This window comes from Mus musculus, chromosome 3 (genome assembly GCF_000001635.26).
Source record: "Mus musculus strain C57BL/6J chromosome 3, GRCm38.p6 C57BL/6J".
In the NCBI taxonomy this organism is placed as follows: Eukaryota; Metazoa; Chordata; class Mammalia; order Rodentia; family Muridae; genus Mus; species Mus musculus.
This window is the reverse complement of record NC_000069.6, coordinates 15,189,599-15,217,198: the sequence shown is the minus strand read 5'-3', so window position 1 is coordinate 15,217,198 and position 27,600 is coordinate 15,189,599.

The following is a 27,600-nucleotide window of genomic DNA, read 5'->3' as shown; positions in this document are numbered from 1 at the left end:
AGAATGGACTCTGTGTTGACAAAAGTAAGTAAAATAACACAACTATAGAATGTGAAATCATGGATACATTTGATTTAGCTACTGATGCAAGCCTGGACCAAATTGTGCTTACTGTATCTTTTAGTTCAGTTCAACAAAGTTTGATCTTCAACCATGTGGCTTTCCCTATGTAGGGTGCAAAAACACAGGAACAACAAAACCCAACACTTGAATAAATTACAGTGTAGCTGTACTGACTGCTATGAAGACAATTTTGTGCATCCAGACCTGTATAAAAGATAGAAAGAGTTACTGGAAAATGTCACCATGAATATGTAAATGAACTTCAAACATACATATCATCACCTGGTTAAATGAAAGGTCTGTCATGGGCGGACAGGATTTATACTCCAAGAACACCTAAGGGTGAGCATCCTGAATAAAATTAACTTAGGCATGGCATAAATAAGACTTGGAGATTGATTGGATTCCTGAGTACCACATTTGACAATTATATCCATCATGTGCTGAAGAAGTACATGTTGGAAAGGAAAGTCTGGATGTTAATTTGGACTCTCAGAGAGCTTCTGGGGCTCGCTTCTAGACGCCATGAAGAGGAAGAAGGCCTTCAGTTTTGTTCTGTTTTGTTAACATGTTACCAACTTTGAAATCTTCTTAGAGCTTTAGCTAGATCCTTAATGAGAGCATAGGCAGCTGCACTTCAAGTGATCTTTGGCTAAGAGCTCAGAACTGACGAGGATCAGAAAGTGGTTACAGCGTAATACAACTGGGGTGACCACTTAGAGCAAAGAATTACCACCTCGACTTTAAAAGGTTTTGTAGATACCTGTAAGATACTCCTCAATGGTTACCAGAAAACCCTGAATTGTAGAGACTCGGTGATACATGTCATGGACAAACAATTAATTGATTGTAAAGTATGTGCAGTGTTTTTAAGATCTGCCTTGTAGAAAGATTGAAAGACATTGGCTACTTTTACTGAACAGAGATGTCCTTATGTGAGACGTGACTTATAATATAGCTGTTTTCTACAATATCAGCCTACTACCGGTGGTATATTGGTAATATTAAAAGGCTGATTCTTTAAAAAAAAAAATCAGCTGATTTCAGCACAGTATGGTGTGAAGAACAAATGTCCCCAACAGGCTTCCGTACTTGTCCCACAGTTGGCATGACTGTTTTAGGAGACTGAGAACCATTTGAACATTGGGCCTAACTGAGAGATGTAGAGGTAGGGGTAAAGTAGAGGATTGTAGCCAGAGCTGCCACTACATGTGTGTATGTTTGTGAGAGAGAGAAGATCTGCAGAAATGTAACAGGTCAAGCTGCAGGATTTGCTTCTACAGAGATTCTCCACGCTGCTGTGCCTCACCTACTGTTAATCTGAGAGCTAAGATAAATCCTTCTTTCCTAAATAGCTTCTGTTGGGTATTTTGTCTCAACAAGAAAGAACTAACCCATGACATAGGTATATAAATGAGTTGAGAGAAATTTTAATGAAAAATTCCAGCATTTTAAAAGACCCTAGACATAAGGTAAATATTTAACATTCACTCTGGAGGAAAACAATTGTAGGTACAGGCTCATTAAAAGCTGCTTTAAAGCAATTCTCCATACAGAAAGTTATTTTAAATAATTCATTAAGTTGTTCATTCATTCATTGCAGTTTGGGGAGTGGAACAGGAAACAAGACAGACAAGCCATCCACCATCACTGAATCACAGCCACACTCACAAAGTTATTTTTAATTTACCCCTTGGATCTTTGCCTCAAATTCTGATTTTCTCAAAGCATCAACCCCTACTAAAAAATGAAAGCATAGTTTCATTATGAATCACATTGCTTAATTGTAAAACCCTCTTCAGCATTGATTTGTCTATAATGGAGAAAGAACATGTACACTTCTTGGTTATTATCCATTTCTTCAACCATGTGAGGAGAACCATCTATGTATATGGAACCCTAAGAGACCAGAGTATCAGGAAAAACACCTTTCAGGGATATGACAATAATGCCAACATAACTTAAAAGTAGGGTCATCTGTTCTAGTGGGAGACATCAATAAACATGTACACAAATCAGCTAAGAAATAAAAGATGTGACGGCATTTGATCTTAGGAGACATGGAAAAAGTAGTTTCACACTCAAGGGTGTGTATTTGAATGACCTCATGATTTGGGCATGAAGTGTCCTCCAAATTTTCATGTCTGTAGGTTTGATTATTGGATATAGGCTTTAGGGAGGTGGGTAGACGCCATAGAGCTTAAGTTCATATATTAATGGGAGATTAAGAGATACAGCGTGCTTGGAAGACACAGGTCATCAGGTTTCATGCTCTTTAATGGTATGGTCTGATTCATTCCCCATCACCACATCTTCTCTCCTACACCAGCCTATCTATCCCTTGGAATACACTTCTACCTCAGGCTCTTAGCTATGGAGCCAGCTGATCATTGACTGGAATCTCTGAAACCTTGAATCTAAATTTATTTCTCCCTCATTTAAGCTACTTTCTCCCATATTTTGTTACAACAAAATTTGACTTGCAGAAATGGAAGCTGCATTATCTAGAGAGTACTTCCCCTGGCTGTGTGACCCTATGGGTGCTATTTTATCACACTGTGAAGTGTGGGAGACAGCTATGTGTCTTAATTTTCAGCGGTCTCTTAACTTAATAGAATCATACAAAGAAATATGCTCTCTAGCACCACGTGAAGTCAGTCTTCTGAAACGGAGCCTTGGCAGTGTTGTGATTCTGTTGAACGCTCTCAGAACCATTATTTATCTTACCTTTTACAGATTTGGGTGACTTCTGGCTTTTGTTGTCTCATGTTCCAACATTTCCACTCCGACCTCTGCAGCAGCATCATTTCTTCCTCCTTACTGTGAACTGTTCTCTCTCTCTCTCTCTCTCTCTCTCTCTCTCTCTCTCTCTCTCTCTCTCTCTCTCTCTCTCTCTCTCTCTGTCATGTCTCTGGTAAGACTACTGCTACCTCTTTGAGGCCCTAAAAATCTGTGATGATGATCTTCACCATTGGCTCAATAACTTATGAAAAAAAATCCTTTTCCTAAGAAGTTGACATTCATAGGTCTTGGAAATACAGCAAGGGCACATCGTTTGAGATCTACTACTCAAAGCATTATAATAAAAAGGATTATTACTCTGTCATTTACAGTAAAGGTTCATTTGACTTTCCTAATCACCACATTTCTTTTTGAGGAAACTAGCTCTGCACATTCATTTCAGTAATTCGGATTTTTTTTTTTTAATTCAGTCCTGGTTTTAATTTTCATTGAGCTATATAACATCTATATGGTTCTCTCACAAATTAAGCTAAATGATAGTAGCCATGTGTTTTAACATGTGCTTGTCTTACATCAGCACGTATTATTATTATTTGTTAAAGGTAGCAATAGAAGTGGTCATGAAAAGATATTTGTTTAATTATTTATTTATTCTCTTTTCCCATTAGAGTGTGAGTCCCATAGTAACAGACATTATTATGGACTTTGTTCATTAATGAGTTTCTGTTCCTAAAAGACTAATAGTATTTACTTGAGAATAAAAGATGGTATTAACGAGTCTTATATCCAGATCATAGAAATCCATAAATGAAAATAATTCAGTGTCAAACCAAAGTAACCCCACAGTCCTGGTGAGAAATCACTCCTACTTTGAGTGTCTTTTTCATATATTCTCACTATTGAATGATACAAATGCATGTTAGATATTTTTCTTTGTTGCCTAAAGTAAAAATTAAACCATAGCCAGAGACTACCAGCTCATCCATAAGTTCACACTCTGCCTGCCTATGTCATGCAATGTCCAGCCTGAAGATGGCTATGCTGAACTCACCATGTTTGTACAGGTTGATAGATTTTCATAAACCATCAAAACTCTGGAGTTGGTGAATCTAGAACTACTCACTGTTGGGATGCTTTGTTAAATGTAGCACTGAAGAGTGAAATATCAGACCAAGTTCTGACTTGCCTTACTCAGAGAGATATTCCATACCACGGGCTCAACGTGTCCCTTGTTGGGGACAGACTCCACTCCCTCTCTCTAATCTGAACTAATGCCTTGATTCTCTGTAGTCAAGGTTACCTTGACGCAGTCTGAGGCCAGAGAAGAATACATTCTGCTCAGAAGTTGCTTGAGAGGATAAGATTTATAGGACACAAGTGAGTTTAGAGAAGGTGTTGTATCATTTGTTTCTTTAACTTAGACCAAACTAACCTTGTTGTTTCTAGCCAAACTTCTTTCGATCTCAGAAAATCAGGTACTCCTGTAAGTATAGGCTTTCTAAATATACATGGGGCATTCAAATTGTTTTCAGCAGAAAAATGTAAGATATAGTTATAGTTCAAAGAATGTAAGACTATTTCTGTCTTAATAAAACTCATGACGAATTTATTTCTTTACTGAGCTACCAAATGAATTGAGACTATGAGGAATAGTAGCCAAGAGACCTTCACGTGTTTTGTTTCTATGGACTAGGCAGAACTAGGGCTACTCCTATAGGAATAGCTATTAGAGCTCGAAAGCATTTCTTTTAATTGGTTGAAAACATTATCACAAACTGATCTTAGTTAGCAGTGCTTTATCTTTGCACACTGGCCCAAGGCTACCTTTATTAAACAAGCGCTGCTTACTGCTACCAGACAGACCCTTAGAGAAATGTCTCAGACTACTTCATTACTCCTGTTTCATCTCTCTCTCTCTCTCTCTCTCTCTCTCTCTCTCTCTCTCTCTCTCACACACACACACTCACACACACACACACACACATCCTTTCAGAAAATGAAGTGACCTTGAGATTAGGGGACAGAAGTCCCAGAAGAAAGTGAAGCAAGCAGCATAAAACTGGGAGAAGTGATCAGAAATAATTGAAACATGTTGGCTCATCAACTAGCCAATTTGCAGTTTCCACCCTAGGGATGAGTCTCTGCCTGCTACACCTGACTCAGTTGGAAGAGCTTCTGCTCTCACAGATGCAAGCACACAAAAGTGGCTGAGTTGTGAACACTCTGACGTGTAAATCCAAACACGTGTAAATGCCTGTAGTCTTCCCTGACAGGATGGTTACATGAATAAATAAAAAGTGCTTCCTAGCCAGGCAGTGATGGTGCTCACTTTTAATCCCAGAATGTGGGAGGCAGAAGCAGGGGAATTTCTGAGTTCGAGGCCAGCCTGGTCTACAGAGTGAGTTCTAGGACAACCAAGACTACACAGAAAAACCCTGTCTCGGAAAAAAAGAAAAGAAAAGAAAAGAAAAGAAAAGAAAAGAAAAGAAAAGAAAAGAAAAGAAAAGAAAAGAAAAAAGTGCTTCCTGAATCCACAAGAGGATTTATTATTTAGTAAAATTTTTAAATTACAAAAGCAGATTTTGGTTGGTTCCAGCAATGATGGTTAAGAGGTTCTTTTTCATTTAACACGGGACAAACCTGCAGTAGGTTTTCTTCTATTCCTCATATCCCACAATACGTTGACTTTTAAAGAACTTAGTCATACGTTTCATAAATAAACATTTGCCCTGTTTTCATGGGATTTTTATTCCAAACTTCATGACTGCTAGCTATAAGTGTAGTGCAATTCAATGAATGTTTTAAAGAAGTATTCAGTAAACGTCAGTGTTTGGAGTATACATTGTTTTAAGTGTTAGGGCCTGCTCTGTCATGCATCATACCAAGCTCAAGTAGTATGTGGAGTCTCCCCTCCCTCTACTCTCTGTCCTAGAATGTCACATAAATGCAATCATTTCCATAATGTTTATTTCTGTGAGTAGCTTCAAAAACTATAGGAGATCTTCATGCTTTTTTTAAAAAAGACAGTAAGTCGAGAACTTGGCATCCTTGTCAACTGAATACTCAATATCTGACAGTTAATTATTTCAGGAATAAAATATATGAGAGCAGTATGAAATTGAGATTTTAAATATGCTCTTACCCTTGAAAGTTCAGGCAAGCTTGTGGCTGGAAATAAAGGAATTATTAGTTCTAAAGAGACACTGGGCTGTGGCTACGTCTAAAACGAGAACTTGTCATCGCTCTGTGAAGGGGTCAATTTCTTATTGACCTTTGGTTGACTCTGTGTGGCCCAAAGGTAGGCGATGATGGACATTTGTATTGTATCTGATGCTGTGGTTTTCTTTTGAGTTTCCAGGGTGCACAGACAAGCCTGGGAGCTCTGAAAAACTTCCCAACACCTTGAAGTAGGCTTGGATAAAAGATTCACCATTTTTCCTACTTGCAAGTTCTTTGGCAAAATTACATTTTTGTTTTCCCAGATTCTCTGTGATGCTGGGGACAGAAGATGCTCCATGGAGGAAGAAGGATGAGCTAAAGTGCTCCTTGGGGGCGGGGGGGGGGGGGGGAATCTATGCTCTGTTTCCATCACTGTTTGATGTGAGAAAAAAGCAGTATGGGTAATATTTACTTTTCTATAGTAGATAGTCCTAAGACTTGAAAATATTTTACTAAATCCCTTTTTAAAGATGTCCCTGAATCCATTAATATTTTGGGATTACAAGTACATATAAATTATTTAAATTTATGCAATAAGACAATATCATGAAAAATTAATGTTAGCTTGATTTCCTCTGTTTATTAATGCACAATCTTTCTTTCTATATTATTGCAAGAGGTAGGATTAGGGTCGGAGGACTTAGTTCATGTATTGTGAGACTACAGTGCTCTTCCAATTCTTGTCATCAACTCTCTACTTACCAAGAGAGATAGAGAGGTCAAGCAAAAAAGAGACAGAGACACAGAATAAGGAACAAGACATTTTAATGGGAACAAATTTTCAAGAAATAGTTTTCTCTTTTTTTCTCATTCTTCCTTCTTAATTCCTCCCATTCTCACTCCCATTGCATTTGCTTTTTAGTTTTCTAAGCCACAGTCTTGATATTCTGTGGGGAAAGTAGCTCTAGCTACACTGAATTAACACGTGATCTGATGAGGAAGAGGAGAACTGGGTTGCCCCACTCACTGTCTTCCGTGGGCTTCTAGGAAGGATAAAGGTTCACAGGGGAATCAGGAACTCCTTTAAAGGGTCATCTTTAAATGGGTGGAAGAAGAGAGAATGAGATTTTCCAACAACAACAACAAAAAAAAATGTGAATAACAGCAAGCAACATGGTGGCTGAGATGGTCCTGCAGGTTGTCTTATTGTGGTGGGTAGCAACAGGCCTGGTCCTAGGGACCTGGAAACAATATACATAATTTCAGCCTCCCAGCACAAATTTAAGCCTCTACAATGTCAATTGGGCATAACTGCAACCAGAAGTGGGGTTAAGAAGTACGAAGTGCCAATTATGGGGTTTAAATGACACTGGCTAACAGTAACACTAAGAAAGAGTGTAAGTTAATCAATCCTGCAGCTTTTAAAATAAGCAATATAGTTAAAATAGCTTATATATGAATGGTTGAGTAGATGAGTGAGTGAGTGACTAAGTGAGCAGGTGAGTGTGAAAATGAGTGTGTACAGGCGTTATTAAAGCAATTAGAATCTGAAACCATTTCTGGGGCATTCACTATCTTCCACTGTCCAATGGATGGACCTACCCCCACCCAATTCCCAACTAGAAGGGACTACCAACACCCCTCCTCACAAAGGGGTTATCTGATACATTTAGAGAAGAAATTTGCATTTTTTAATAAGTGACCTCTTAAAGATGAAAACTTTTCTTGACACAAAATGATGTCTCCTGGTGTAATTAAAAGCTTGGAAGGGTTGGTTACAAATAGTTTGAATAAGGAAATGAACAGAATTAGCATACACAACATGGACAGATCAAAAAGATGATGCTGCATGAAGGGAGTTAGATAGAAATGTGTCTACACATTAAACAGACCTTAAAAAAGCAGTGAATTCACAGTGGAAAGTCCTGACCTTTTGAATGGGAGAGGCAGGTGATCAATTACAGAGGAGCTCAGAAAACATTCCCAACAGGATGTGGGAATCACAACAGTAGCGTGATTATAGGGACAGTTAACACTGTTGTATATATACCAAAGATTAAAATGTACTTTTGAGCTGTGTGCAGTTGCATGTTTACGAGTTACACAGCATCCCTCAGGAGCTGAGGGTGTTTGGTTTCCAGACATAGCACTCATCCCTACATCTGCAGATGCTCCACATTCATATATAAAACGTGCAGTGATTGTTTATGAAAGCCTGTGGAAACCTGCAGAATTTCACAATTGTATGTGAAATATTTACAATACATAACACAATGGAGTTAAATTACAGTTATTTAGAAGGAAAAATACAAGAAGAATCTGTACATATTCAATATAATTGCCACATTTTAAGCAAATGTTTTCCATGTATTTTTTAATTTTTATTTTATGCATATCGATGTTTTATCTGTATATCTAGTCACCACTTGAATGTCCAGTACCTCTAGAAACCAGAAGAAAGTGTCTAATTCCCTGGAACTGTGGTAACAGGTGGTTATCCTCTGGATGAGCAGCCAGTGCTCTTAACCTCTGAGCTATCTCTATAGCCCTCTAATTTTTAATTAAATAAGGAAAGAACCCTAGAATACAGTGGGCCAGCTATGTTTAAGTAATGTTACTTAAAACAAACAAGAAAATTTTAATGGAATGAGAAACTGGTCTCCCTGCTTTGAAGTAGATCAACCTCTTGCCTATGCCACACACGTCACCCATAAACCTACAAGCCAAAGAAGTGATCCATGGAGGCTCACAAGTTTGGCCTGGTGTCCTCTCCTGTGTTACCCACAACACTGCATTACTGTGAAATTCTTAGCTGCAATACATGCTGAGTAAGGTAGCATCATTACCAAGTGCATTACAGTCAAGGTCACCGGCTGTATTGTAAGAAAACACTTGCATTTACACGGAACACAGCCCCTGCAGAATTAGTAGGCCCTGCTGATTTCTTTGTCATTTCCCTCCTCTTCATTCTTTCTCTGAATTATTTAATAGCCATCACTGTTTAGCCTTGAAGAGAGAATAAAGTTTCCTAACCATGATTGTATTTGTTTTTGTTTTAATGTTAGGACCTTTGCTTTTTAATGCCAAATTTCTTCCAAGATACTAAAACTTCTCCAGAGTGTTGGGGTTTGGTGATAACATTTCTCTTTGATGTGTTTGCATTTCAAAACTGTTTGGACACTCCAACCCATCAACTGGCCCTTAGTCTTTTTCCCTTGCATTGTGAGAAAGTGTATAGCCAAGTGACACATAGCAACATTTTGGACAATAGTCTAGAGATTCTGTAGGAATTAGCTAAAACATTCCATAGGGATACACTATCCCTCCAAATGTCACCATGCTGATCTAGACTCATGGGTCTATGTAGTGTCAGAGGTACACAAATGTACTGTGTTGCAGGTCCCATAAAACTGATGTGCTATTAGTTATAACTCTTGAGAATGAGAAGAAATAACTGTTTTCAGTTTATGTATTTACTATACTTGTTATTGTAGAATTGACTCCTATTTTTTATTGTTAAAAAAAAAGGACCTGAGTCTGATTAGAAAGGGAATATGAGATGTCTAGACCCAAATATTAATTACTTGTAAAGACAAACATAAGTTACCACAAAAAACACGTCCCCATTATGGTGATATTTTCATCAGGTTTTTATAGTACCAGGGCAAAGCATGTCATAAATCAAAACTCCTTACAAATACCTTGGTGGATACCTTATGTAGGCAAGTTACAGCAAACATGAAGTCCTTGCTGGCAGCCTCAGATGCTATCTGATGACAGCTTTAGCCTTTAGGTTGGTAAAAGTTAGGGATCTCTTGGTACACTACAAAAGTGTTTACCTAAAAGTGACAAGGATAGCTTTCAGGTCATACACAGTGTTGGGCAATAAATGGTTATTTAAGGAGCTCACAGCTTAAGAGGATTTGGCTCTGTCTCTACAACATTAAAATTCTCCACAATCACTAAGGTTCTAGTCGGTTAATCGACCTCTTAGGATGTTCAATGTCAATGAGAGTTCTGTCTGGGAACTTCAGTTAATATACTTATAGAGTTTACTATAGAACAGTGTGTGTGTGCGTGTGTGTGTGTGTGTGTGTGTGTGTGTGTGTGTGTGTGTGTGTGTCAGAGCAACAGCTTCACTGGTCCACATCATCTAGATTTGCTAAGCACATTTTGTGATGCTCTTATGAGTTCCATTGGTATAGCAAAGATGACAGCAGTTACTTATGGTAAAAGCTACAGGGCAGGAGAGGTTTAGGCCAGGGTATACACTGACCAGCACATTTCTACCCAGTAACTACATAGGAAGATTGGAATGACCCGTGGGGACAGAATACTCTCTCCCCACAGCCTTCTCCCAGCCATTCACTGGGGTTACAGCCTGCTGTGTCTATAGAGAAATCCTCATTTCAACTATTTAATGTTTCAATACTAAGTCAAACATTCTCTCATTCCATGTATAAATTATAAAATTGGGCTGCTTAGGGTATTTTACATTAGTGATATCTGAATAAACATTCCTTCATCACTAAGGAATTATTGTATTCTAAGCTGGACTCACAGGGAATTCCTCTCACCTGAGCTAAAAAAGTTCAGTTCATGTAAAAAAAAATTGCTCATAAAAAAGAATTTAAATAACTAGAAAAAATTCTACTGGCTTTACTTCACAAAAGAGATAATGGGTCATTTTTTTTTTCTTCATCCCTGTATATGTATATAAAGGTGTGGAGGGTGGGAGTTTGTGTGTGTGTGTGTGTGTGTGTGTGTGTGTGTGTGTGTGTCCCCATAACTGTTTGAGGTACCCTCCTAAAGCTAAGTCCCTAAGTAATTAATTTTTCCCTCTCTTAAATTAATCAATCCATAGCTGAAAGCCTGACCATGTGTGGGTTTGTTTTGCTTTGTTCTGCTTATTTTTTTGCCTCATCTAATCTCTCCTTGCCTATCTATGTTAATCCTGATTAATCCTTAACTCTCTGAGGTCATGTAAGGATGTGACGCAAATAAAGTAAGCCAAGATTATACAATAACCTAACTTGATTTTAAGGTTTGTCCTCTCCATTTCATTTCTTATTAATTTGACTATTTATTTTAGTTCCCTGTTCCTGAAAGACTCATTCTGAGATGGATGAATAATTTCATGAACCCACAGAGTCCCAGGGTTTGAGGAGTGAGTTTTTGAGGACCACTCAGCTGCTGGTATAGACTGCGCTATAAACAGGGGATGTTGAATTGCCCTGGCTCTGAGTTTTGATGCTCAGATCAGGGAGCTCCTTTAGGAATGGGAACTTATTCTTCTAAAGTGAAAGTCCAGGTGGTGTGAGGAACAGGCGATAGATTGTTTTAAGGCACCCAATTGAGGCAACTTCACTGTAGCCCTGGAAAGGAGGAAGCAGTCAAGCAGGCAGAAGAGGATTAGATCCTCAAGTGGAGGTAAAATGGAGTGGGAGGATTTAGTTGACACATTCTATAATCCTGGTTGCCATGGAGTTAAACGGATAGCGGGGTGAGTGTGTGTGTGTGTGTGTGTGTGTGTGTGTGTGTGTGTGTGTGTGTGTTCTGTGTTTATTATTGAGACCTATAAGATTAGTGCTTTGATAAATTCAGAGTAACTAGATCACATTTTATACACTCAGATATATAATGTTCTGCTTATTATTTATAATATATATTTCACGGGTAAGGTAGATATCCTTTTTGCATTGTCTGCCAAAGCAAACAATCTCTGAACTGAGCAGTCAGCTCAGTGGAATGCCTTTCACAGCGATGATAGCCAGACAGTTCACTCTACTATTTCATAAGGGAAGTACTCTGTCTAGCCCCAACCATGAATCAAAAGCAGTTGTAAACTGCCAGCTCAATCACACATTAGTAACAAGGATTCCAGCCCTTAACAGTTGACCCTCACTGCCCTAATAAATAGAATAAAAGAAGAATAGTTAAAAATGGTGGCATTTCTTAACTAACTTTTAAAAATAAGTGAGCAAAAGAAGAAAAATATCATTTCTTATAATTCATGAAATTTATCAATAATTTTATCTTAGTGGGTTCTATAGATGAAACCTTGGTGTATGTAAGGAAGTAGGGAATGGGATAAAACCTAACCACAGACAAAAGTTTTACCAGTTTTCCTAATTCCACCATGTGTGTGAACTTTAAACATCTCTGACCCATTTGATTTCTCTTTTTCTCAGCTGTCAAAATACGTTCCTGTGTTCATGGCAAAATAATTATTCTCCCAGGGATCTTTCATGCCAGAGGACCTAGAAAACCAGAAATTTTACTTAACACCTGATGAATGAATGATTTCTAAAAATTCAGATGACTAATTTAGTAAGTTTAAAGCCATGTGCTGCAGTATAGGGCAAATGCATAAGGCAAATGCACAGGCACGGTATAAGGTAGGGACTACTCATTACATATTATGCAAGAAACAATAAAAAATGAAGCTAGAGTTTCTTAAGCATAGAGACAACTGAAGTAGTAGCCAGAAGGAAGTACAAACATAAATAATAGACTTCAGAGACCCAAGAATGGAAACCTAGAAGATCTGCTTAGGATTAGGCTCTTGCCCTAGCTGACAGTGGAGCCGCAGGTCTGTCAGTAGTTTACATTTGAGACTGCTGTGTATATCCCACCTTAAGATGTTGGCACTGGGCAGGTTGACTGGCCTTCAGGTCCTTTTGCAGATCTAATATGCACATGTTCAGCCTGTAGTCTTAAGCCTATAATCTTGCTTTCTGACAAGTATGACATGGCAGGGCAGTGGGTGCTGGAGTTGACATGCAAGGCTTTCTCTCCAGCTCTACCTTAAGTGACATCATTTTGATAGCTTGGAATCTTCCAGCTTGGGAGTACTTACAAATTTTCAGGTTCTTCAACTGAGGAATTCTTTATTTGTATTCTAGAAAAAAAAATAAATTGTGCTCTGTTCTAGTACTCTTTTTCTAAACATAATAGTTTTATTAATTATTTAGGAGTTTCATAAAATCCACCCATACCATGTTTGCTTCCTATTCTTTCCAGGTCCACCCTTGTGCTACATCCTCCCCCCCATGATAGCAAACAAACAAACCCAGAAAGTCAATTTTATGTTGCCTATATACTCACGGGAGCATTGTCAAGTTCCCAGTGGCCAGCCCTTTGAAAATAACTGAATCCTTCCCCACTCCACTGCCAGAAACCATCAACTGTGAAGAAAGAGCTATACTTCATCATCTTTATCACATTTTTTAATGACTCACTTCAATGGTTTCCTGTCTGGACTGTTTCATTTTTCATATTTTTGTTTGTTTGTTTGTTTGGGAGGAGAGGTTGCTGCAGAAGCCTTCAATGTCTATCCTTCTCTGTTATGGGTCATCAATATCATGGCGCTACAAAAGAAATTTCTTTGCCCATAGCAGCAGGAGACAGCATGGACCACATACACCCACACAGCCTCTGATGGCAGCAGGAAACCTAGACTTCAACATAGTCTCCTGCAGCAGTCCCAATCATGGTCATCAACATGGCCTCTGGTGGCAGCAATAGACACTGCTACTGCTTCCAGCAGCAGCACAGACCTCATCACCATGTCCACCCTCAGGAGTATGGATCATGGAAACCAGCGCGACCCCTGGCTGCACCACAGACACTGGAAACTAACTTGACTCCAACGGTACAATGAACCATGGAACTTTTTCCAACAGGCTTAATGACCATACTTCATATTGGATATCTTGTTTGTTGCTCGGAGGCAGAGTACTGCTGGACAGACCATTCGGAAGCAGAACGTGTGAGTTCCAGGTTTCCGCACCATCCTGCCAGCCCCATTCAGTGGCAACAACATGCTCCCCCATGCATGATAGCTGCACTCTCACACCCATTACAACGCCTCTCTATCTATAGTTCGGCCTCTCTGCCTTGCTCACACCACTCCATTTGGCCTTCTTTCCCACATTTATCCACTAAAATGTCATTGCAAACTGCTGTATATGCCTTTGTCCAAACAGCTTTGCATGCAAATGCTGCGATGAGTCATTGGTCTGCTTTCTGAAGCTCCATAAATACTGGAATTTCACTGAGATCCATCTCCAATATCCAGTTGTTGCTCAGAGTGAGGAAGACCTTGCTGCTGAGCAGTGCATTCAGGAGCAGGATAAGCCCAAGCCCCAGACTGCTGCACACCTCCTTGCCCCCAGCCTCAGCCGTCCCCCAGTTCATCAGAAACGACCATCATGCTTGCATTCTGTGGGTAGCACTGAGGCCTGTGCTCAGTCCCCATGAACGGACCCCACTCGGCGACAACCTGCTCTGCAGTTGTCTCTAGTTTCACTTCTCCTCCCCGTGTACTCTGCCTCCTTTTTCTCCAATTTCATAAAACCACTTTTTAACAGCATGGTCCCATGAGACCATCTCTTTTTCAGTTGTTCCAGAGACACTTTCCTGGAGCGTCCTCCACTGCTAGGTCTTTCCTCCAAGCCCCCATGGATCTCTCAAATTCCTCTCTGCATTTCCATGAGTGCTGGCATTCTCAAACCTCTTCTATCAAGACCCTTACTTTATTTCTCTATTTCATTTTTGACTTCTACATCGGTAACTCTTTTCATAATAAATCTGTTGAGATTTAAAGTAAAGCATTTGTTCTTTTATTTGAAGGGAAAAGTTGAATGTACGATTTATCAACAGAATTTCACGTTGAATTTGAAAATACAGATTAAATTTGTTTTGTCTTAAGTCTAATTTGGTCTGCTGACATCCATAATACCAGATGCCATAGTTTTCGATACTGCAAACAGATGATGAGATTTTTTTTCAGTCGTGACTGGTTTCAAAGTGCTGTTTAGGACAGCATGGAATAGGTTGAGCCCCAGCTTCTTTTCTCTCCAGTGCTCAGTTTCTGTTCATCTTTTGCATCCATCCTTTCTGAAGTGCTATGGCTAAACTCACTGGCAAAAAGACTAAAGCAGAGCATTGCCCTGGCATGAGTTTTTCTAAACTTTTAAGTTTGAAACACATCACTTCTATGAGGCGGCACCATTTCTGTGTGTAGCATTTCACCTCCAATTTATCTACTACAATTGGATTCCTAAGTTCTCTCAGGTTCTTTCCTTCATTTTCCCCAACTCTTGTTTGCTGCTGCTTTCTGGCTGAATGATTCCCATCTCCTCTACTGCTCACAGAGGACAAGAGTGCTCCCACCTACCAGCCAGTAACTGATACGTTACAGTTTTGCTATAGAAACAACAGCAGAAACTCAGGTTATTTAACTCATCTAAAACTATTAAAATATATTTCTAAGCTTAAGAGGAAAAAAAAGGGGGGGCTGAGGATTCAAACTTGGGACACATAGTGTCTCCCAGCAATTTCCTGTAGCAAGAACCATGTCACATCTCCCTTTAGGTCAGCCTATAGAAGCTAAAGTGTTAGAATATCTACTGCTTATTTCTTTGTGTTCTTCTCTGAAACTTTCACAGATGTTGAGCCAGAGACTGGACCCGCTCAGGCCATATGATGATGATCTATCTTCTTAGAACATTGACAATTCAATTTTCTTCTTTCCAGTTTATATGCCCTTCATTTATATCTCTTAACTGATTTTTCCCCCGGTGGGGTGGGGGAGAAGGATTTCCAGCTCTAGGTCGATCAAAACTGAAAGTGGGCAAAATTCTCTTATTCCAGATCACAGTGTGAATGTTGACAGTGTAGAAGTTGGGCAATGCTGAGATCTATTCGCATTGCTTACACAGTCACTCATCCCTTCTTTTCCACGAATAGTGTTTTCCTAAGAATTGTGCTAGAGAGAGACTAGTATTTAACCGGACTATAGTTGTGGTCATGTTGATGTTTCTTGTTTATTTGTTTGTTTGTTTACTTGGTTGATTGGTTGGGTTTTCAAGATAGGGTTGCTCTGTTTAATGAGCTTTGGCTGTCCTAGAACTCAGTCTGTAGACCAGGCTGGCTTTAAACTCATAGAGATCCACCTGCCTTTGCCTCCTGATTGCTGGGATTAAAGGCCTTCACCATGGTTGATTGGACATTGCCTCTCCTCTGCAGAAGGTTAAACATTGACTCATCTTTGATTTTAAAGGTATGTAAGCTACATTCCAGCTCTCAAGCACTGTACAATGTAATAGAAAATCTAGTCACAAAAACAAATAAACATGGTGATAAAATAACTGCTATTTTCTGTATGACTGAGTTTTATTCTGGACTTTTAATTTTGTCAGTTATTATTTATTTAATGATTGATAGATTTTTTGATGATACTTGTAATTGTATCTAGTATTTTGTAGATATTAAGCAAGCAGTCTGCCATTGAATATTGAATCCAGTGCCTTATACATACTAGACAAGTACTTTATTACTGAACTATACTCCTAAATCTACATCTTTAATTCTCCTTGTTTAAAAAGAAAATGAATCCATTCATGAAGAAACCAAAGGTCCACTACATTAATTATCAGGACTTGTTAGAGCTCTCTGACCTACAAAAGTTTCTTGCTCTAATAAATTCTTGGAAATGATTCATTTTCCCAGGACTCATATATTCACACTTGTTTGACTTGCTGTATAATTGAAAGAGAAAATGGTAAATGACTGAATACATCCCTTTACATTTCCAGTTATCTACTATGATTAACTTTCCTGCAATAGTGAAAACAAATGTCTGTGAAGAACCTACTGAATGCCAGACAAAGTAGAGGATGGAAATGGAAGAATTACACAAATGTGGATCCTCTGCAAAGCCATAGATAATAAGCATGACTGAGCACAGTGAATGTGTGCTGAGAAATCTGAGTCTCAGTGAACTCCTTACCTCATCAGATTTTCAATGAATCTTTTAGAAGTTTATTCTTAAAGTGTTATGAGAAAAATAACATAGCACGGATATTTTAATCTACCCTCACCCTGCATTTAATTGACACTCTTGTTGATCCTGTTTGCTCCAGAAGGTAAGGCTAATTAAGGGCTACTTCAAGTCAGTCTCCTTAAATACTATTTCTGCTCAGTGAACAAATGAAAGAAAGAGGGGGAAAGAAAGAGGAGGAGAAGGAAGGCTTGGGAGAAAGTGGCACAGAAAGACCAATGCAGAAAGGAGAAATAACAGCATCTCCTTGACCTACTTACAAAGAGGAAATAACAGCATCTCCTTGACCTACTTTGTTAGGTTATTGGATTTTTACGTTTTTTGTTTTTTTTTTTTTTTTTTTTTTTTTTTTACTTAAGGCCTTGGCTATTCCATATTGCATATGCTTTCACTGTATATTTAATTAGTTCCATGTTTATTTTATAGATGACATAGCTATGAGTCACTCAGTACATTCTGCTCAGGCCCTGCACATTTTTAAGGAACGTCTAATTCTGTGAGGGTGCACATCAATGAGCAGAGAGAAGCTACTTAGCAGTGATGGCGGCAAGATGACATGTAAAATTGCAAGGGGTGATGTCTGAAAAGGAGTTTGAAAGTAGTTTCCCCATCTCAGACACTCTTATGAAAGGTCACTTAGGGAACACTAGGTTTCTAGTTAAAAGAGAAGTAGTGGACCATTGATCACAGGTTATGAAATGATTACAATTAAACTACAGGTTAATAAGTTGAGTTTCAAATGTCACTCAAGGCTAGTATCATAGGTCTTCATATTATTATCACAATATTTTCTATCTCATTCCTAATGTAGGAGTTATATACCTGTCTTCATGGTGATAGATGTAATTGGTGAGTTCATTCCCCAAATGAAACCTCTGCATGCTACAAACAGATAACAAGCATTACTGAATGCCCTCATTTAAGCAAATATTTTTTAGTAACTACTTTCTCTTATGTAACTAATGAGAAGCAAAATAAACAGGTAACTGTGGTATGCATTATGATAAAAATATATCTTATACTCTAAAAGACTGGAACTTTTGTTGGACCTCACAGCCAGTTAATATAATCCCTTGAGGCCACTTAAGTAAGACTGACATCCTCCTGTGTACTCAGCCTGTTAAGAAGACAGTAAAACAACCAACATTACTTGCCTTGCATTTCCAGTGTAACCAGCTTTTACAACCTAAGCTAAGGCATAGCTGTACTCTTAAAATATGTATTCTTTCATTTATCTGACCCAGAGAGCATTGCATGTGTATTGTGATAATCATTTTATAGAAACAGAAAATGGACTAAAAGTGGCCTTATATAGTGAAAATCCAGCATAAATACATGAAAACACTATTCAGGTACTGCTTAATGTTTGTTTCTTATCTAGGTTAGTTGGAGTCAGTGACTTAATTCCTTGTAAAATTCTGTTAAAGATTTCCCTGACTCCTTCCCCCCCATGCAAGACTTTCTGTATTGTTCATTAAAGAAGAGAGCAAAGCCTTTAGGTGGGGGCACACACACTCAGAATCACAGGGCCACAGACACAGGGACACCATTCATGCAGTTTCACATTTGGATAACAGGCAGGCAGGGACAATAAAAGACAGGAAGAATGAATTAGAGCATTCAAATCTGGGCTGGATCCTGTTTTAAAGGACACCAAGAAAGAGTACTTTTATTTCTGTCTTCAGTGCAAGACCCACACATTATTGATGGCTGAGTTTATTTTTAATGAATTCAAACATATGTAGGATAGCATCTCAACATATTCATATTTTAAATAGACATTAGCAAAAGTCCTTTAAGATCCTTTAAAATTACCCTAATGTAAGTTAATAGAAGCTCTCTTGTTCTATCAGCTCCTTTTCTTTAAAACACAATTTGACGGGTCTTTACTTTAAAACTTGTCCCTTTGCCTGCCTTTAATTCCTGTATGCTGTGACTCAGGCTGCAGCTACCTGAATATTTGAGGAGTATTGATATCTTATGAGACCAATGTTCAGTTTCCAATAGACTAGACACTAATGTTTTATTAGCATTCTTAGGCCACGGCGAAAGCATCTTGCTTGCCTTTACAAGGAGCGCTTGGCTTCTGCTCCTACTTCCTCTTTTCTTGTAAAGTTGGAAGAGAAGGGTAATTTTGCCTTCCACCAGGCTATACAGCTTTGCCTTTGAGTCCTTTTTGTAGTCTATTGCAATACATACTTACTAGATTCCACTCTCTGAGGTCCTTGGAAACATTTTTCTCTTGGTTCAATATGTAAGAACTCTGTGAGGCCATATATTTAGATAGTGTATCACAGGTTTTCGCTTCCTACATCCAAATAATATGCCTGATGAAGAGCATATAGGCCAAATTGCTGGGAATGTTAACTGTTAAAAACAACAACAATAGCAAAAAATCACCTGGCCTTTCTAAGTTGGAGGAAAAGGTTTTGCAACGTTTGCATCACTGCGTGCTTATGGAAGAGAAGATTTGCTGTGTAGGGAAGGCCTGGTGGGATAGCAAGCTGTGGCTGAGAGAACACGACAATGTCCTGCTCTGTCTCACTCTCTGCTTTGATGAGGATGTGCCAGATGAGCAACAGCAGAGGTTCAGGGTCCTCTGCTTGAGTGGTCAGGTAGGATTCAGTCCTGCTGCGAATCACTGCATATTGTTATTGACAAGCTTCCATCTGAAGACTCATGATGAAGCACAGCCTTGGAGCTCTCTGTGAGCTTACCATGGGGCCAGCATCAAAGGAAGGTTCATTTACAAATGCTTGTCACTGTGAATGCGCAGATAAACAGAATGTACCCTGTTCTAGTCTCTGGTTTTTTTTTTTTTTCCTTTTAAATTTTCTATTAATCTCCTATACCATCTGTATACTGCATTTGCTCAAAGGAGCTGTCTTTTGTCTGAAAAGCACTTTATATTTCAAATATGAGTGTATTCAAAACACAGGTTTGTTTTGAAAAATTTAACAAAGTTTAATTACATGCCTTGTTCTACATTAATAATGATCTGCATGAAGATCATCACATAGTGATTCATTTGATACACTTGAACTGTTTATTTTTTGTTTGTGTTTTTGTGTGTGTCTGTGATATGTATACATGTCTGTCCGTGTGTGAATCTATGTGTCTGGTTGAGTGTGCAAACCTCTGCACATGCATGTGGAGGTAACAGAAGTCTTCTTGCTCACTGCTATATTGTTAATTGACCAGTATCTCGCAGTGACCCCAGACCTTGCTATTGCAGTTACTCTTGTTAGTCAGCTTGCTTCAGTGACCCTTGTCTCTGCTGAAGGAGTGGTGGAATTACAGCAAAGCCTCCATGCCCTCCTGGCATTTAGGTAGGTGCCGGAGAACCCTCCACTTGCTTGGGCAGTAAACCCTTTTCTTTACTATTGAGCCATCTCCCCAGTTCTGGGATAATCTGAATTTCTTTTTTAGTTTCATTCTCAAAATGGAAATTTATATTATACATAACTACTTACTCCAACAAGAATAACCTTATACTATTTTTACTTCATATGAATGACAAATTTCTTGGCAGATAACTTCATTCTTTTTTAATGCTTTTTTTTACAACAAAAAAACATAAATTGGTCATTTCTTGTTTTACATAGTTTAAAAACATATATACGTATATATCTTTTTCTTAATTTCTGAGGCTTAACTTTTTAAGGCTAAATGAATATCCCCTTCAGAGCCACACCTATATTAAGAGTGATTTTTGTAGAAATATCATCTTTCAGAAATGAGAAGGTATCAACTACTGCAGGTTGGTGAGTATGGGAAGGCAGGTACATGCTGGACACAGACACATGGCTATAGTTCCTACTGAATACTAAGACTCCTCAGTGGCTCCCTAGGTTAAGATTGCTTCTAAACAGAGTATCACTGGCCATGGCTCTTCTGTTTCTCTTTCCTTTGATGTTCAAAAGAAATCTGAGTGTGAAATCTGAGCTGTTTATGAGGCATGTTGCACAGCTCACATGTCTATAAAATAAAAATACTACTTACTCCTTGTGAAAATGAAACCAAAAGAACTTTGTGTGCAGTGTCTGGTACAACAAGCAAACTATGCTAACATTCCCAACAGATGCTCAAAGGTCACACAGGCTTCTTTCAAGCTACTCTCTGGGTACAGGATTATGTTGAGCAAGAAGTTATTGTGAATCCATGTGATGGTGTACAGAACACAGCTGGGTTGATCTGGGTTGTCAGATTGCTAGCTGAAAACTGTCTCTTCTTGGCGAGGATGGATCCAAGAACAATAAAAACCTTCATTTGAAGAATTGCTATCTCTAACATATTACAAGCTTGTTTTCCTCCATCTGCCCTAGCTGGATCCTTAACTGGACTCACATACATGTGACATATACATCTAACAGGATTCTCATTGTTCAGACAGAGCTAGCTTCTGACCAAATGGCCCAAAGTAGCCTTCAGTGCTGGCTAATTCTTTTTACTCATTTGTTTTGTGCATTTGTGTGTCTGCTTCTCTTCACCAGACTGTAAGTTTCCAGAGAGCAGGAACGTTTATGCCTTTTTGCTGGATCTCCACAGGTCACACACCTACATATATTTAGTGCAAAACAGCATTAAAAATATTTGTTGAGTGTACATTTGAATGGCAGGCCATGTTTGACACAATGCAAACACCTACAAGACAGTCATCAAGTTATTACCATTACCAGTGACCTACTTATCTGAGGTTATGAAGCAGACGTTCAATAACATTCTTCGATAAATTAAAGAGCAAAAATCTTATTTAACATGTAGTTGAGAATAGTCTCAATCAATGAGTCTGTGGTTTAGGAAATGTTTACCAACTCTAACTCCAGGGTAAGGCAAAATACAGTGGTTAGAAGGCATAAGAATTCCCATATCCAGTAGTCAGGAGTTATACAACTACATGCTCCCCTGAAACATGTGTGGCATCCCTCAGGACACTGGAATTTAAGTAATCTCTCCTTCCATCCATCAAATCTACTCTTCTTTCTTGAAAAGACTTGCTCAATGTGTATTGCTTCTAAGAATGATGGATGTATGTTTCTCAAGAATCCAGAAACACAAAATTAATTCCAACATATTTTTGTATCACTCTCTGTTTTTCAGGGTCCAGAGAAGGAGCAGTGAACTGGAACATGTCTGGTAAGCAGAAGACTATAAACAATAGTTCTGTGATTGATGCAAGAATGAGCCAACAGACATTTCAAAATCAAAAGTGAAGCCAGCAAAAATTACATCTTCCAGCACCTGCTTTGTGTCCCTGTCTCCCCAGGACGTGCTATACATGGTAGCTGAATCACTATCATGGTAGCTGATCCATGCCCATGCTATCTCTGAGACAAACCAAAGGAGGGTACAAATTCTACTTGGAACAGACAACCATAGTTAGTGGTAGGCCTAAGCTAATATTGAAACAATTTCTGCTCCTTTTCATTGGCTTGATGGACTATGAGGGTTACACATTTCACACATGTTTCATAATAATCAATATGCCTAATACTTATTTTATGATTATTTGTCAAGGACTTGTAATTTGTGGTTTCTGAAAATAAATAAATAAGAGAGTGTCACAGGAAGCCAGATTAGAAATCTTAGAAAATTTTACCAAAGTCATTTTCAGCTAGAATATGAGATTCAGAAACTGGCCTTCCCCTTGACATAGAGAGTCAATTTGGTAAACATGGTTGGTCAATAAAGGTGTAAAATTATGATGGTATAATGTTTTAGAAAAGTGGTATATCTCATCAAGTATCCTCTTCAAGGGAAAGAGCTTGCTCAGCTCACATCTCCAGACTGATCCTTCTCGTTTCCACATGTTGCCACCAGATGGCGAGGCAGTTATGCAAAAGCAATCTGTTCATGAGTGCGTCCAAGAAGAAATGACAGCAGTGGGAACTGCAATTCAGTTGAAAGCGGTCACGGCACTTGCTCACTGATGAAGACGGCCTTGCTCGTTTTGTCTTTCCTTTTTTTAGAGTAAAAACTGATGGCTACCTATCCAAATCAGAGACAATTTGAGCAATAAAGTCTCAGAAAGCTTTTTTTTTAAATCAGAAACTCTATCATTCATAATTGGATTTTTAAAACAACACCAAAGATCAAGTATTAATAACCAACCCCTGCACCCTCTAATTGTTACTCGTTTTCTCTACCCCCTAAAATCTGCAAATAGTTAATTCTTCCTAATTTCCTTCAACTAATCTGTAGTAATCATATAGTTTTAAATTGTCACTTACTACCTTCTGGCTATCATCTGATTAACTAATCTCAAGATATTCGAAAATTCAGAGAAGTTCTATGAACCAATAAAATTCAAAACCATCACATTGACAAAACCAAAGAGTGACTAAGAAACTGTCATGTCCTAGAGAAATCCATAAAGACATAATATCTAAATGGATTGTGATATCCCAGATAGAATTCCAAAGCAGAAAAGGATATTATATAAAAATGATAAAGGATGAAATGAACAGAATACTAATGTAATTCATATTGGTTTATTAATGAATAAAAGAACAAAGGTATGTGCATCTATAGAAATTAAAACAAAGCAGAGAAGGAGAAAGAGAGAGATAGAAACAGAGACAGAGAGACAGAGAGAAGAAAAGAAACAAAAATAAAAGTTCAGTCCATAAAACTAAACAATTCCTGGAAATTCCATGAAAATAAAATTTGAAAAATCAGTAATTTGAGAACCTGAATTTCTCCTACAAAATAAATTTGTATGCCTCAAGACTCTTTGCAAGCCTCACTCTGTGAAACCCAAATAAAATAAGAAGAACATTAAGTCTATGGCACAGTGCCTTATTTGGTGTTAAAGACGTAGGCTGAGGCTCTGTCTTTACTAGCAATAGGGTCTGGAAATACTGTCTTTGCCAAGGGTATAAGAAGGGCAAAACTATGCAGAGAACCTTGGTGACAACTATAGTAGGTATTATGCAAGACAGGCCAAAATCTCTCTCTCTCTCTCTCTCTCTCTCTCTCTCTCTCTCTCTCTCTCTCTCTCTCTCTCTCTCTCTCTCTCTCGGGAGCTTTTAAGAAGTGGCCATCTAAGTGATACAGACTAAGGGTGGGGTATAAAGGCTAGTGAGTATAAATAAACAGGCCATCTATTTCTCTGAAGTTGCCCAATGTATATAGTCACTACCATTTTATGTTCAGCAGCTTCAGAGATCTGCTAGAACCTCTCACTATTTGGGTAATTGTTGCTCTCATTACATCAAGAAATAGGACAAGAAACAGCCTAACCCCAAATTATGCTGAATTATGGTACAGGACATAGTGCATATTCCCTATAAATGTTTAAGACACATTAATAAATGCTATGATCCTAACTCATTTCCATGAAAAGTTTTATTCTTAAAAGGAACACATTCTTAATTAGAAATATAAAGACTACATGAAGCTTAATTGCTTTCTTGATATCAAATTAGAAGACTTCATGTCCAAGGCAATGAGGAATAGATATGACTGACTACTTTGAAACAGTTTTCCAGTTTTTGTTTGTTTACTTTTATCTAAAGTTTCGTAATTGAGAGTAGTTTAGTGTCAGATACCATGACATCACAGCTGAAAGGAAAGGAGAGTCTTTGGATGTTCTTTCAGGTCATTTTTAGTTTTGTTTGTTTGTTTGTTTGTTTGTTTGTTTGTTTTCTAGTCTTAACTCTTCAAGAAATACACTTAATCTATAAATGCAAAGAAACATCCCAGGAGTCACTGTCTGTGACTGAGAACTTCCAGGCTGTGCTAAAAAATGTCTTTTATGAAGACAATTTCCTGGTGGGCTGGTAAGACGCCCATGGTAGTAGTTTCAGTCCAACCACAACCACCTTACTGCAGTGTCATCACTAAGCATTAAAACAAAATAGCGATGACAGATGAAATTTATGTATGAGAAAATGTTGCATTAATAAGAAAGCAAACAGCCAGAGCATTGCCAAGGGAAACTGAGGGGAAGCCGGTTACTGGAGGCTGGGGGCAGGGGGGAGGTGGGGAGGAGAGGTTGTTGATGGTGCTAAAGTTGTTAGGAAAAGTAAGGGGTTCACTCCCCAGTGTCACTGCACAGTTGTGGGCAGTAATGTGATCTATATTACAAGCAAGAAAACATGGATTATTTAGTATTTTAGTTACAAATGAAAAATATTGGAGACAGATTTTTTTTGCCTGATTTAAATTTACATATTGGTACGTACAGTGAAACATCCCATGATAGCTCCCTGAAATACATTTTATGTACGTATGTAGCAGTTATAACAAACTTCATTTTCATGAAAAAGAAAAAAAGAAACATTTTAAATTCATAGACATAAAATTGTAACTAAGCAGTTTTTATATATTTAAGTAATAAGTCTTAAATTTAGAAACCTTGTTAGCTTTCTTGACAATTAAGAATGTGTTTCCCATGCAACAAAGAGTATAGCAAACAGACCACAGCCAAATCCTCCCTCTTTCTAGACGCAAGGGATACATGATTTGTGCTCAGAGTAAATGTCAGCTGTAGGATTACAGTTGTATACAAATTTGCTTTTCTCTCTTCTGTCTGATAAGGAATTTCCAGGAACTTCTTCGTTAATTATCCACCATCCTCACTGTTGGTTTGAATACTCTATGTGTTCTTACTGTACATGTCGTCTCTGAACCTCATACTGATGCTCTCCCAGCCAGAGAATTTCAGTAGAAAGTTATACATCAAATTTTCAAATATTTTTATGAAAAATTTGTGCTTTCTTTATGGTTTGTGCTTTGCTTATGATAATGTTTCCCTGAATATAAAACTTGAAGCAGTTTTTTTCCTTCCCACATTGGTATCTGTCTTAGTCAGGGCATATATTTCTGGACAAAACATCATGACCAAGAAGCAAGGTGGGGAGAAAAGGGTTTATTCAGCTTACTCTTCCACATTGCTGTTCATCACTGAAGGAAGTCAGGACTGGAACTCAAGCAGGGCAGGAAGCAGCAGCTGATGCAGAGGCCATGGAGGGATGTTCCTTACTGGCTTGCTTCCCCTGGCTTGCTCAGCCTGCTCTCTTATAGAAACAAGACTACCAGCCCAGAGATGGTCCCACCCACAAGGGGCCTTTCCCCCTTGATCACTAATTGAGAAAATGCCTTACAGCTGGATCTCATGGAGGCATTTCTCCAACTGAAGCTCCTTTCTCTGTGAAACTCCAGCTGTGTCAAGTTGACACAAAACTAGCCAGTACAATTGACCCCTTGTCAACTTGACACACAAACACATCACTAGTAAGCCTCAACCCTTACTTTTTTATTCATCCCCAAGATCTAAATAACTTTAAAAGTCCCAAAGTCTTTGCAAATTCTTAAGATTTCAATCTCTTTAAAATATCCAATGTCTTAAAATTCAAAGTCTTTTTACAATTAAAAGTGTCTTAAGTGTGGGATCCACTAAAATAGTTTCTTCATTCAAGAGGGAAAAATATCAGGCACAGTCACAATCAAAAGCAAAAATTAAACTCCAACTATCCAATGTCTGGGATCCCACTCACAATCTTCTGGGCTCCTCCAACAGCTTGGATCACTTCTCCAGCTCTGTCCTTTGCAACACACAGCTTTTCCTCTAGGCTCCAGATGCCTGTATTCCATGCTGCTGCTGTTCTTGGTAGTCATTCATGGTCCTGGCATCTCCAAAACATTGCATGACCCCTTCAGTCCTGGGCCATCAATTGCAACTGAGGCTGTACCTTCAACAATGGCCTTCCATGACCGCTCACAGTGCTGAGCCTCAGCTGGTCTGCATGACCCCTTCGTGCTTTCAAAACCAGTACCACCTCGGAGAATCTTACACATTACCAAGTCCTGCTGCAACACGAAGTACAACTTTGGCTATCTCTGGAGCATAGCCTCTTTGTGCTTTCAGAAAACACTTCCCAGAAGATGTCACCTCAGTGATGCTGGTCTCTTCTTAATCACAGCTAATTTCTTAGCTCCAACTAACCAGCATCAATAGTCCCAGTAATACAAAGTTTTCGACTAAGTAGTTCTGGTATTTTGTTAATCACAGCTGATTCTTCAGCCCCAGCTAACCAGAGCCACAGAATCTCCAAAATCAAAATAGCAATGGCTCTGAACAGGCCTCCATCTTCTGCACTGTTCTCAACATTATCTTCCAAGCTCCTACACAACATCTGACAGAGCTCTTAACACTGAATGGATCTTCTAGCCCAAAGTTCCAATGTCCTTCCACAGTCCTCCCCAAAACATGGTCAGGTTGTCACAGGAATACCCCACTTTGCTGATACCAATTTGTCTTAGACAGGGTTTCTATTCCTGCACAAACATCATGACCAAGAAGCAAGTTGGGGAGGAAAGGGTTTATTCAGCTTATACTTCCATACTGCTGTTCATCACCAAAGGATTTCAGGCCTGGAACTCAGGCAGGTCAGGAAGCAGGAGCTGATGCAGAGGCCATGGAGGGATGTTCTGTACTGGCTTGCCTCACCTGGCTTGCTCAGCCTGCTCTCTTATAGAACCCAAGACTACCAGCCCAGGGATGGTTCCACCCAAAAGGGGCCTTTCCCCTTTGATTACTAATTGAGAAAATGCCTTACAGCTGGATCTTGTGGTGGCATTTCCCCAACTGAAGCTCCTTTCTCTGTGATAACTCCAGCTTGTGTCAGGTTGACACAAAACTAACCAGTACAGTATCAATTTAGCAAATGTAAGGCCAAAATGAATCTAATTATTGTCAATGTCATTTAGTTATTTGGAAGATTTAAAAATTGTGTTTATCATATCCTAGTTATTGAACTTATAAAACTGTAGATTTATATAGAACT